The sequence below is a fragment of the Lithobates pipiens genome, unplaced genomic scaffold (genome assembly GCF_037356315.1).
Source record: "Lithobates pipiens isolate NorthernLeopardFrog02 unplaced genomic scaffold, aLitPip1_a1.2 Scaffold_18, whole genome shotgun sequence".
Classification (NCBI taxonomy): domain Eukaryota; kingdom Metazoa; phylum Chordata; class Amphibia; order Anura; family Ranidae; genus Lithobates; species Lithobates pipiens.
The window spans coordinates 1,588,919-1,599,528 of NW_027507758.1; the positions used below are offsets into that span (position 1 = coordinate 1,588,919).

General features: G+C 50.3%; 1 non-coding gene across 1 annotated transcript; it reads left to right on the forward strand.

Annotated features, from left to right (window-relative positions):
• The first annotated feature begins 4,731 nt into the window (after window positions 1–4,731).
• On the forward strand, window positions 4,732–4,803 carry TRNAG-UCC (transfer RNA glycine (anticodon UCC)). The gene has a single exon. It is a non-coding gene; the product is annotated as a tRNA-Gly (tRNA).
• The last annotated feature ends 5,807 nt before the right edge of the window (window positions 4,804–10,610 follow it).

Genomic DNA, 10,610 nt, shown 5'->3' on the forward strand with positions numbered 1-10,610 from the left:
GCTATTAGGGACTCACAATCTGCCTCTCCTCTCCTCACAGAACACGGATTTGTGTGTTTACCCGTTTGGATGCTATTTATGTCGTTCCATGGTGTGCTGGCAAATATCTTCCCTTTACACACAGACACACGTCCCTGTTCTGCCTCTCGTGCCCGCGATCCTGTGCGGTCATCGCGTCTGCCGGCCACGAGCATTGGCATCCCCCTGCAATGCAGTGGGCACACGCATGCCTGCTATCCCGTTTAAAGGAGCCGATGTACAGTGACGACGGCTCGCGGGATTGTGCTGACCCGCCGCAGTATAATGACGGCGGCTGGTTGGCAAGTGGACCAAAAACAGTAACAGTTTGTTCCAGAGGATGGCAAAAAAAAAAAAACTGCGGTCAGGGATCGGGGGCAGTTTTGTCTCATAAAGACAGACGGATTCCTCGGTGACCTCACACAGGCAGTTGTCGCAATTCCCTGGATCAAACTATTTCCTCTTCAGCTTAATCAGTCAAGCAATGGGAGAAATGCAGAAACTTCTACCAACCAATCAGAAATCATCTATTGCTTCACCTGCTTTGAACTGAAGGATGTTATATGATAGATCTGTTTTATGTCATCCTGGAGCTTCTATGATAACGAATATGACTTTTTTTTCTTTAGTTTTGGATTGAGAGTGAGATCCCCGCTGTCCCATCATCAGACCCCGCCGACATTGTATTAGACCTCGAAGATGCCTTTGATGATGAATCTGGTCTGAGCAGTCTCGCTATCTTCCCAGAAAACGGAAATCTACCTCTTCATGATGGATTTAGGATGGAGAGCGAGACAACCGAGGCCTCACAGCCCGACCATGGTGACCATGATACCTTTCATGTCGAATCTGTACTGAGCAGAAGCGGGAATCGACCGCGCCTGGATGAAGTAAGTATCCTCTATCCTTCTTACATGGCTGAAAAGACTCACCTCTGTCTGGTTCAGCGTTTAACCACTTCAGGCCTGGAAAATTTGGCTGCTCAATGACCAGGCCATTTTTTGCGATTCGGCACTGCGTTGCTTTAACTGACAACTGCGTGCTCGTGTGACGTTACACCCACACAAAATTGACATTCTTTTTCCCCCACAAATAGAGCTTTGTTTTGGTGGTATTTGATCACCCCTTCGGTTTTTATTTTTTGTGCTATAAAAACGCACTGATTACTGTGTAAATGTTACTGACAGGGAAGGGGTTAACACTAGGGGGCAATCAAGGGGTTAACTGTGCTCCCTAGTGTGTGTTCTAATTGTGGGGGGAGGGGACTGACTATAGTAGATGACAGATCGTGGTTCCGAGCTATTAGGGACTCACAATCTGCCTCTCCTCTCCTCACAGAACACGGATTTGTGTGTTTACCCGTTTGGACGCTATTTATGTCGTTCCATGGTGTGCTGGCAAATATCTTCCCTTTACATACAGACACGTCCCTGTTCTGCCTCTCGTGCCCGCGATCTTGTGCGGTCATCGCGTCTGCCGGCCACGAGCATTGGCATCCCCCTGCAATGCAGTGGGCACGCGCATGCCTGCTATCCCGTTTAAAGGAGCCGATGTACAGTGACGACGGCTCGCGGGATTGTGCTGACCCGCCGCAGTATAATGACGGCGGCTGGTTGGCAAGTGGATCAAAAACAGTAACAGTTTGTTCCAGAGGAAGGCAAAAAAAAAAACTGCGGTCAGGGATCGGGGGCAGTTTTGTCTCATAAAGACAGACGGATTCCTCGGTGACCTCACACAGGCAGTTGTCGCAATTCCCTGGATCAAACTATTTCCTCTTCAGCTTAATCAGTCAAGCAATGGGAGAAATGCAGAAACTTCTACCAACCAATCAGAAATCATCTATTGCTTCACCTGCTTTGAACTGAAGGATGTTATATGATAGATCTGTTTTATGTCATCCTGGAGCTTCTATGATAATCAATATGACTTTTTTTTCTTTAGTTTTGGATTGAGAGTGAGATCCCCGCTGTCCCACCATCAGAACCCGCCGACATTGTATTAGACCTCGAAGATGCCTTTGATGATGAATCTGGTCTGAGCAGTCTCCCTATCTTCCCAGAAAACGGAAATCTACCTCTTCATGATGGATATTGGATGGAGAGCAAGACAACCGAGGCCTCACAGCCCGACCATGGTGACCATGATACCTTTCATGTCGAATCTGTACTGAGCAGAAGCGGGAATCGACCGCGCCTGGATGAAGTAAGTATCCTCTATCCTTCTTACATGGCTGAAAAGACTCACCTCTGTCTGGTTCAGCGCTTAACCACTTCAGGCCTGGAAAATTTGGCTGCTCAATGACCAGGCCATTTTTTGCGATTCGGCACTGCGTTGCTTTAACTGACAACTGCGTGCTCGTGTGACGTTACACCCACACAAAACTGACATTCTTTTTTCCCCACAAATAGAGCTTTGTTTTGGTGGTATTTGATCACCCCTTCGGTTTTTATTTTTTGCGCTATAAAAACGCACTGATTACTGTGTAAATGTTACTTGACAGGGAAGGGGTTAACACTAGGGGGCAATCAAGGGGTTAACTGTGCTCCCTAGTGTGTGTTCTAATTGTGGGGGGAGGGGACTGACTATAGTAGATGACAGATCGTGGTTCCGAGCTATTAGGGACTCACAATCTGCCTCTCCTCTCCTCACAGAACACGGATTTGTGTGTTTTACCCGTTTGGATGCTATTTATGTCGTTCCATGGTGTGCTGCCAAATATCTTCCCTTTACACACAGACACGTCCCTGTTCTGCCTCTCGTGCCCGCGATCTCGTGCGGTCATCGCGTCTGCCGGCCACGAGCATTGGCACCCCCCTGCAATGCAGTGGGCACGCGCATGCCTGCTATCCCGTTTAAAGGAGCCGATGTACAGTGACGACGGCTCGCGGGATTGTGCTGACCCGCCGCAGTATAATGACGGCGGCTGGTTGGCAAGTGGACCAAAAACAGTAACAGTTTGTTCCAGAGGAAGGCAAAAAAAAAAACTGCGGTCAGGGATCGGGGGCAGTTTTGTCTCATAAAGACAGACGGATTCCTCGGTGACCTCACACAGGCAGTTGTCGCAATTCCCTGGATCAAACTATTTCCTCTTCAGATTAATCAGTCAAGCAATGGGAGAAATGCAGAAACTTCTACCAACCAATCAGAAATCATCTATTGCTTCTCCTGCTTTGAACTGAAGGATGTTCTATGATAGATCTGTTTTATGTCATCCTGGAGCTTCTATGATAACGAATATGACTTTTTTTTCTTTAGTTTTGGATTGAGAGTGAGATCCCCGCTGTCCCACCATCAGAACCCATCGACATAATGATACACCTCGATGATGTGGCATTCAATACAAGCAGCAGATCTCCAATCAACACGCAAGTTTCTTCATCGGAGGGTGTTAGATAAGTAGGCTGGTGGGGGAGAGGGTGTTAGATAAGTCCGCTGGAGGGGGGGGGGGGTGTTAGATAAGTCCGCTGGAGGGGGGAGGGTGTTAGATAAGTCCGCTGGTGGGGGAGGGAATTAGATAAGTCCGCTGGTGGGGGGGAGGATGTTAGATAAGTAGGCTGGTGGGGGGAGGGTGTTATATAAGTAGGCTGGTGGGGGGGAGGGTGTTATATAAGTAGGCTGGTGGGGGGGGAGGGTGTTAGATAAGTTGGCTGGTGGGGGAGGGTGTTAGAAAAGTAGGCTGGTGGGGGGTTGTTAGATAAGTAGGCTGGTGGGGGGGAGGGTGTTAGATAAGTAGGCTGGTGGGGGAGGGTGTTAGAAAAGTAGGCTGGTGGGGGGTTGTTAGATAAGTAGGCTGGTGGGGGGGAGGGTGTTATATAAGTAGGCTGGTGGGGGGAGGGTGTTATATAAGTAGGCTGGTGGGGGGGGAGGGTGTTAGATAAGTTGGCTGGTGGGGGAGGGTGTTAGAAAAGTAGGCTGGTGGGGGGTTGTTAGATAAGTAGGCTGGTGGGGGGGAGGGTGTTATATAAGTAGGCTGGTGGGGGGAGGGTGTTAGAAAAGTAGGCTGGTGGGGGGGAGGGTGTTAGATAAGTAGGCTGGTGGGTGGGAGGGTGTTAGATAAGTAGGCTGGTGGGTGGGAGGGTGTTAGATAAGTAGGCTGGTGGGGGGGTGTTAGATAAGTAGGCTGGTGGGGGGGTGTTAGATAAGTAGGCTGGTGGGGGGGTGTTAGATAAGTCCGCTGGTGGGGGGAGGGTGCTAGATAAGTAGGCTGGTGGGGGGGTGTTAGATAAGTAGGCTGGTGGGGGGAGGGTGTTAGATAAGTCTGCTGGTGGGGGGAGGGTGTTAGATAAGTAGGCTGGTGGGGGGGGGGGTGTTAGATAAGTAGGCTGGTGGGGGGGTGTTAGATAAGTAGGCTGGTGGGGGAGGGTGTTAGATAAGTAGGCTGGTGGGGGAGGGTGTTAGATAAGTCCGCTGGTGGGGGGGTGTTAGATAAGTCCGCTGGTGGGGGGAGGGTGTTAGATAAGTCCGCTGGTGGGGGGTGCTAGAAAAAAAACAAAAGCAGCCGGTGGAGGAGCGAGGGAGGAGGAGGAGGGGAACTTCCCTTTTTAGGTGAAGTTCCACATTAAGATGGGGCAGCACAGAGGCTTAGCGGTGAGCCTTGCAGCACTGGGGTCCCCGGTTCAAGACCTGACCAGGACACCATCTGCATGGAGTTTGCATGTTCTCCCTGTGCTTGCGTGGGTTTTCCCCCCACACAACAAAAACATGCAACTTTTTGTGTTGGTGGTGCAGTGGTGAGCACAGCTGCTTTCCAAGCAGACGACCCGGGTTCGATTCCCGGCCAACATAATGGCCAAGATTCTCCCCAGAGACTGGAATTATATGTGGAGTGCAGATTAGCGATGGGATAAAATGTAAAGGAATGAAGTGAATGTCGTGGGTTTGTATGGATTTTATTACACACCTTAGAATAGATTTCTTGCAGGTAGGTGTGATTGTTGTGTATTCTCAGTGTCAGCCAGTAGGTGGAGCACTTGGCTACCCTTCAGGTATTTTCTAGGCTCTCCTTCACAACTTTGCTGAAGAAAGGCCGGCTATGTACTATATACAGTGGGGGAAAAACACATGAGAAATGTTATAAATGGAGAAAGTAAAATAAGTATTTGATCCCCTACCAACCAACAATAACCCTCCCCCCACAGACTGGCTCCAGTAGGTGCTCATGTGGTACACAGATCAGTCCTGACAATGTAAGAAGGTTCTCCTAACGACAACTCGTTATGTGTATAGAAAACGCCTGTCCACAGAATCCCTTCCCTCCAATCCTCACCATCATGGGGAAGAGCAAAGATCTGTCAGAGGATGTCGGGGAGAAGATTGGAGACCTGCACAAGGCTGGAATGGGCTACAAGACCATCAGCAAGAAGCTTGGTGAGAGGAGACGAGTGCCGGAGAGATTATTCACAAATGGAAGAAATAAAAAATAACCATCAATTGTCCTCAGTCTGGAGCTCCATGGAAGATTTCTCCTCATGGGGTGAGGATGGACATGAGAAAAGTGAGGGATCCGCCCAGAACTACACAGGGAGGAGCTTGTGAAGGATCTCAAGGCAGTTGGGACCCCAGTCTCCAAACACACCATTGGTGACACAATACACCACCATGGATTGAAATCCTGCAGCCCCAACAGGTCCCCCTCCTCAGGAAGACACATGTACAGGTCCCCCTCCTCAGGAAGACACATGTACAGGTCCCCCTCCTCAGGAAGACATGTGTACAGGTCCCCCTCCTCAGGAAGACACATGTACAGGTCCCCCTCCTGAGGAAGACACGTGTACAGGTCCCCCTCCTCAGGAAGACACATGTACAGGTCCCCCTCCTCAGGAAGACACATGTACAGGTCCCCCTCCTCAGGAAGACACGTGTACAGATCACCCTCCTCAGGAAGACACATGTACAGGTCCCCCTCCTCAGGAAGACACGTGTACAGATCACCCTCCTCAGGAAGACACATGTACAGGTCCTCCTCAGGAAGACACATGTACAGGTCCCCCTCCTCAGGAAGACACGTGTACAGATCACCCTCCTCAGGAAGACACATGTACAGGTCCCCCTCCTCAGGAAGACACGTGTACAGATCACCCTCCTCAGGAAGACACATGTACAGGTCCCCCTCCTCAGGAAGACACATGTACAGGTCAGTCTGACATTTGCCAATGAACATCTAAATGATTCAGAGAAGGATCGGGGGAGAAAGTTCTGTGTCAGGTGAGATCAAAATTCAGCTCTTTGGCATTAACTCGACTCCCCGTGTTTAGAGGAAGAAAAATGCTGACTATTACCCTAAGTACACCATCCCTACAGTCACACACGGAGGGGGAACATGAACACCATCCCTACAGTCACACACGGAGGTGGGAACATGAACACCATCCCTACAGTCACACACGGAGGTGGGAACATGAACACCATCCCTACAGTCACACACGGAGGTGGGAACATGAACACCATCCCTACAGTCACACCCGGAGGTGGGAACATAAACACCATCCCTACAGTCACACACAGAGGTGGGAACATGAACACCATCCCTACAGTCACACACAGAGGTGGGAACATGAACACCATCCCTACAGTCACACACAGAGGTGGGAACATGAACACCATCCCTACAGTCACACACAGAGGTGGGAACATGAACACCATCCCTACAGTCACACACGGAGGTGGGAACATGAACACCATCCCTACAGTCACACCCGGAGGTGGGAACATAAACACCATCCCTACAGTCACACACAGACGTGGGAACATGAACACCATCCCTACAGTCACACACAGAGGTGGGAACGTGATGCTTTGGGGCGGTTTCTCTGATAAAGGTACAGGCCGACTTTGCCGCATTGAGGGGCCAATGGACGGGGCCATGTATTGTAAGATCTTGGGTGAGAACCTTCTTCCCTCATCCAGAACACTGTAGATGGGTCATGGATGGGTCTTCCAGCATCACAATGACCCAAAACATACCGCCGAACAAAGGAGAGGCTCAAGAAGCACATGAAGGTCATGGAGTGGCCCGGCCAGTCTCCAGACCTTAATCCTATAGAAAATTTATGGAGGAGCCGAAACTTTGAGTTGCCAAAGAGACCTTAAAGTGATACTATAAAGGTTCCATAAAAATAAATAACACACATGTCATACTTACCTCCACTGTGGTCCTCCCTGCATTAGATAACCCCCTGGGAGAAGCGCTCTCCCGGGGGTCACCTTGCGGGCGCTCTCCCGTCCATAGATGCCGAATGCAGGACTCGGCCCCGCCCCCCCGCGTCATTGGATTTCATTGACAGCAGCGCGAGCCAATGGCTGCGCTGCTATCAATCTATCCAATCAAGAGCCGAGAACCCCCTAGCCCAGAGATGCCGCGTCCCCGTGGGACAAGTTGGAGGGTTCAGGTAAGTAAAACGGGGGAGGGGGGGCGGTCACTGCCAGGTGTTTTTCATCCATAGGATGCATTAAGGTGAAGAAACAGGAACCTTTACATCCCCTTGAAGGATTTAGAGAAGATCTGTAGAGAAGAGAGGAGAAAATCCCTCCTGAGATGTGGAAACCTCATCACCACCTACAAGAAACGTCTGACCTCTGTGATCACCAACAAGGGTTTCTCCACCAACTACTAAGGGGATCAAATACTTATTTTACTCACTGAACTCCATTTATAACATTTGTATTGTGTGATTTCTCTGGAGTTTTGGTTGATCTTCTGTCTCCATCATATAAAATACAATTATAGACCCTTCATTTCTATGTAAGGGGGTAAAACTTCCACAATCCTCGGGGCAGACGATCGATATCCCCCCCTCCCCCTCTGTATATCATCTCATTACTAAGAACATTTCTCAGCACCATCACTTACTAAATGACCTGAAAAGATGAATGGTCAGCGAGAAAGCGGAGCGTGTGTTCCCGGTGTGTGGGGGCGTGAGCGGATGTCGGGGGGGGGAGATGTTGAGGCGGGTCCAGGCCTCCCGCCCGCTCTATCAGATGACGTAGCCGGTGAGGAGGGGGAGGAAGGAGGGGAAAGGAGATGCCGAGACGCCTCGGCGGAGGAGAGTGGAAGCTAGCGACAGCTCTCCCGCAGGGAACCATGGAACGCCGGACAGGTATCCCGGTGAGAGAGGGATCGGCGGCGGCGGCGGGATTGAAGAAACGTTCGATCTCAGCTATGACCAGGAAAAGGGGGGCGGAGGAGGAGGCGCTCACACAAAATGGCTCACAAATGCTGCGCAGCTGAAAGGAGAAGACAGGCCAGGTATCCGGGCCGACTGCTGCCGCTGCTTCCAAGTTAGAGCGGTGCGCTCACACACCAAACTACACCCCGAAAAAAAGTCTGCAAACGGGGGAGGGGCGGCAGCAGCAGCAGCAGGCTACAACGCTAGTACAAAGCACAGGGAGGAAGAGCCAGGCTTTGGTGAGAGAAATCCCTGGGAAATCTAGCAATAGGCACTAGAGCGGGTAGTAAGCGGGACAGCGGAGGCACAGGAGCCCGGGATAAGTTCTCCTACAGAAAGGGAAAGGGCTCAGGACATGGATATGGGTGCAGAGGAAGAGAGCCGTCCCTAAAAGACATTTTATTATCTCTGGATGATTTATCACACCAACCAAAGCAGATCAGGGAAGACGTCTTCAATCTGAAAAATCAAATAGAAAAGGTTACTATCCCAACCTGAGTTCTGGAGGGGGGAGTCAGTCAGGTGGAGGACGATTTGTACCCCTTGAAACAGGAGATGCAACTGAATATGTGCATGGATAAAAGAGAAATTAGGGGGAGAGAAGCTAGCCAGATTTTTTGCCATGGAAAGGAGCGTACAGAATCGCCTTCAGGATTACGGCCGGAAGAAGCCAGCCAAGACCTGGAATTATACAACTCCTGTGCTATAGAGAGAAGACAATTATCCTTCAGAAAGCAAGAGAATATAAAGGGGTGAAGATTTCACTACACCCCGATTTTTCCCCCGAAAAGACAGAGAGACAAATTGATAGATTGTGAAAGGAGACTGCAATATCTGAAAGTGAGTTACGCATGACTTCATCAGGTACGTTTGAGAGTAACAGCACTGGAGGAAACCAGGAACTTTAACAACCCAGAAGAGGTGACATCATGGTTGGAGAAAAAGGAGTGTCAGATTCAACAGGGGGAGAAGATATGAAGAAGACAGGAAGGAAGCTGAAATTGGATATGGATTGTGGGCTGGACTGAAGGGGTGTCCCCCCCCCCCCCCCCCCCCCGAGAATCAATGAATTCCTCTTAAAGTGGAAGTGAACTCCCCTGTTGTTTTCAGCCAAGGAAGCCGCCATCTTTGCCTCTGTTTAATCTTCAACTGCTATGGTGCTGCACATGTGATTGGTTATGACACCAGCCATTGGATGGTTTGATAGTTTGGCTGAGAGCACAGCCAATGAGCAGTGAGCATTCCCGGCATGACTTTATTTTTTAACTGTTTAAATCGATGAGTTTACTTCCACTTTACCTGCTCACTGTTACCAGAAAACTTCCAATAAAAAATGATTTAAATTAAAAAAAAAACATCAATGTAAAATATAGTACAGCACCAACATTGAGGCACTATTCCCCCACTGACACCAATGATGGGGCACTATTCCCCCACTGACACCAATGATGGGGCACTATTCCCCCACTGACACCAATGATGGGGCACTATTCCCCCACTGACACCAATGATGGGGCACTATTCCCCCACTGACACCAATGATGGGGCACTATTCCCCCACCGACACCAATGATGGGGCACTATTCCCCCACCGACACCAATGATGGGGCACTATTCCCCCACTGACACCAATGATGGGACACTATTCCCCCACTGACACCAATGATGGGGCACTATTCCTCCCACTGACACCAATGATGGGACACTATTCCCCCACTGACACCAATGATGGGGCACTATTCCTCCCACTGGCACCAATGATGGGGCACTATTCCCCCACTGACACCAATGATGGGACACTATTCCCCCACTGACACCAATGATGGGACACTATTCCCCCACTGACACCAATGATGGGACACTATTCCCCCCACTGACACCAATGATGGGGCACTATTCCCCCCACTGACACCAATGATGGGGCACTATTCCCCCACTGACACCAATGATGGGGCACTATTCCCCCACTGACACCAATGATGGGACACTATTCCCCCACTGACACCAATGATGGGACACTATTCCCCCACTGACACCAATGATGGGACACTATTCCCCCCACTGACACCAATGATGGGGCACTATTCCCCCCACTGACACCAATGATGGGGCACTATTCCCCCACTGACACCAATGATGGGGCACTATTCCCCCACTGACACCAATGATGGGGCACTATTCCCCCACTGACACCAATGATGGGGCACTATTCCTCCCACTGACACCAATGATGGGGCACTATTCCCCCACTGACACCAATGAATGGGGCACTATTCCTCCCAGATACCAATGATGGGGCACTATTCCTCCCACTGACACCAATGATGGGGCACTATTCCTCCCACTGACACCAATGATGGGGCACTATTCCCCCCACTGACACCAATGATGGGGCACTATTCCTCCCACTGACACCAATGATGGGAC